The sequence below is a fragment of the Condylura cristata genome, unplaced genomic scaffold, assembly GCF_000260355.1.
Source record: "Condylura cristata isolate star-nosed mole 26May11 unplaced genomic scaffold, ConCri1.0 scaffold00015, whole genome shotgun sequence".
Classification (NCBI taxonomy): Eukaryota; Metazoa; Chordata; class Mammalia; order Eulipotyphla; family Talpidae; genus Condylura; species Condylura cristata.
In genome coordinates this window covers 49,058,724-49,061,817 of record NW_004567116.1, presented here as the reverse complement: position 1 = coordinate 49,061,817, position 3,094 = coordinate 49,058,724, and positions in this window count along the sequence as shown.

The following is a 3,094-nucleotide window of genomic DNA, read 5'->3' as shown; positions in this document are numbered from 1 at the left end:
GGCAGCAACATGTGTAATGGAAAAGCCAGCGCTGACCAAAATACTTTCAGTGAGTATTAGATAAAATTGATATAAGTTTAGGAGCACCTAGACATGCACAATACACTTAAAGTGAAGAAAGACAGGAAAAAGAGAAAGACTTACAAAGTGGAAGATATTCCAGGGAAATTGAAAGGTTTTGAAGCAGCCTGGATTCAAATATCTTCTTTGAAAATGGTTACAACAAATTGAACAAAGAATGATACAATATGCTTGGAGGGCAGAAATGGGTAAGAATTTGCACAAGAACTCAAGAAAAACTAATAAGTGGGTTCATTCAAATGCAAACATAAAGTCAGCCATCATTTTGGCAGCAGATACACAAGGAATAAAGCTACAGGAAACCTCCAGTTTTTTTTTTTAATTTGTTGCAAATCACAATGCTTAAAGCAAGCTATGTAGGTTTTCCCTTAATGTCAAATCTCCTCGAATAAAATCTTATATTCAATTGAGGTACACAATTGTATAGTTGGTGGGAAATATGAGATGTCTACTAAATTAGATGTAGCCTCCAGAATGAAAATGAAACTTATTCAGAGAATGAGAATTATATCTCCAGAAACACCTGGAGAGAGAACTACCTTTACTTCTTAATGATTTTCATGGCACAAAACCACATTATTTATTAGTTATCGTAAATGTCTTCCTGCTTGAGTGGATACAGTTGATGAGGGCCAAGGACTTTGCTTGTTTACTTTATAGGCACTGTCCAACTTTCACTATCCTTGGAGTGGAAGAGGCACTGAAATGAATATTTAAAGAATGAATGGGTCAAGACTGGGACATAATGAACAAGCAAGGTTGATAGGCATAAGTGAAAAAAGTTATAAAACATTCTACATTTCTCTAACTGTAGAAAGCTTTCACACTCAACAAGATCCACAAAAATCCTACAATACTAAATCTGAACATGCCTTAGGTGAATAAATAATGAAAGATGCTTCTCTCTTTTAGAATATAAGCTCACGATTACAAAGTATGGGCCCTCCCTGGTGGCGCAGCGGGTTAAAGCACTGCACTGAGAAGCTAAAGCCACTTCCGCATGAGTTCGATTCCCGCCCGCCCCGGAAGTGACCACATGGCGAGGCAGACCTCTCCTGACCCCCCCGCTGCTCCCCTCAGCAGTGTACTTCATCAGTCAGCCTGTTCTGCTCCCCACTCTGTCTCTGGTGAAGCCTCTCACCGCCCCTGAGCCTCTGGCCTGTACCCCAGTTCTGTATGTACAAATAAATAAATCTAAAAAAAAAAAAAAAACAAAGTATGAGTGATTCTGAAGATTATAGAAAATGAAAGAAAAATCATCTTTTGGACATGATGAATATGAGATTATCTATTTTCTCTCAGGTGGCATTTTCAAGTAGGCAGTTGGATATACAAATCAGCATTCAGGAGAGAAGTTGAGGCTGGAACTAAAATTTGATGAGATATTTTATTTACTTGAACTAGAAGCTACAAGGAATTTTGCAAAGGAAGATAGCTCTGGAAAGATAGGTTGAAGAAAACATTAAAGAATCTCAAAAAGATACATTCTAAGACTTGATGATGACAATAGTGATGATGATAAAATCTAATCCTGCTGCTAATATGTGCTTTGATCCATAACACTAGAATTTGCTTAAATTTTCCCTATGGCTATGGGTCAAAATTTGCATATGAAAGGTTCAAGGAAATAAATAATTGTGACTCAAAAGCTGTAGAAATATATTATGATATTTGACCTGCTTCCTCTTCATATTAAGGTAGGGGAGTATGGCTTGTTTTTCTTTTTTATTTACTTATTAGTGCAGTAAGTCTTCCTTTGGCTCAATATGCTACATATACTATAGCAAAAATGGTCCTTATTTGAATAACATTTGTGAAAACTGGTTGAGAATATTTCTTTTTAAAAACTTGCTCCTCTCTCTGTCTTGTATATGATAGCATTGTTACAAGAAAAGAGGACTCTAACTGCTTTGCCAGCTTAAACCTCTCGAAGGCATCTCTGTTGCAGGACTTTCTATGTTCTAGAATGGTGTAGGAATTTTAAAGTCAGTCTCCAAGAGGATCTCTGAACTCACCACATTACAAGTAATTTCATATGTTATGTATGCACATTTTTCTAGGATGGGTCCATAGTTTTTATCTGAGTATCAAATTTTTTTGACCTTATCAGTTATCACTGCTGGATAACTTTCTAGAGGCATGATTAACCAAACACATGGAATAGAAGAGCTCTCTAGAACTGGATGTACTATAGTAGTTCTGTCTAGATGTAGTGTTGCAAAAGAGTACAAAATAAGTTACATGGACCATATTTGTGACTAACATGACTTTCTCTCACTATTGTCTAAATCTGGCCCATTGTCAGTAGTATTCTATCTATGCCTTTGCTATTATATAGAAATACTATCTTTTGTTGCAGAGATGTAGTGTAGAGGTAGGATTTTTTTTTCTTCTTTTAGAGCTGTTCTTGCTTTAACACAATCACTTTCTTCCACATGGTCTTTATTATGTTCCTTTCACCCCAATTTATTTGAAAGTTGATATCATTTATTTGAGAGTTAATATCATAATTGTATTTTGAACCTTGATAAATTCTTCCACTGGATCTATTGATATAATCATAGATTTTTATCCTTTCTTTTATTGATGTGGTGAATTTCATAGATAAGTTTTTGGATGCTGAGCCACCCTAAACCCCTAGAATAAATCCCACCTACTCATGGCATATGATGCTTTAAATGTAATGTCATGTAATGATTTTTAAAGGTTTATTTATTTATGCATACAAAAGTGAAGTACAGGCCAGAGGTGCAGAGACGGGTGAGAGGATTCACCAGAGACAGAGTGGAGAGCAGAACAGGCCAGGCAGATCGATGAAGTACACTGCTGAGGGGAGCAGTGGGTGAATCAGGAGAGGTCTTCCATGTCATGTAGATCACCTCCAGGGCTGAGGATCGAACTTGCACTGAAGTGGCTGTGGCTAGCTTGCAGTGCTGTGTCCTAACCCGCTGAACCACCAGGGAAGGCCCCTGAGCTTTGTTTTTTGGGGGAGATGCTTTTCATTTTTTTTTTT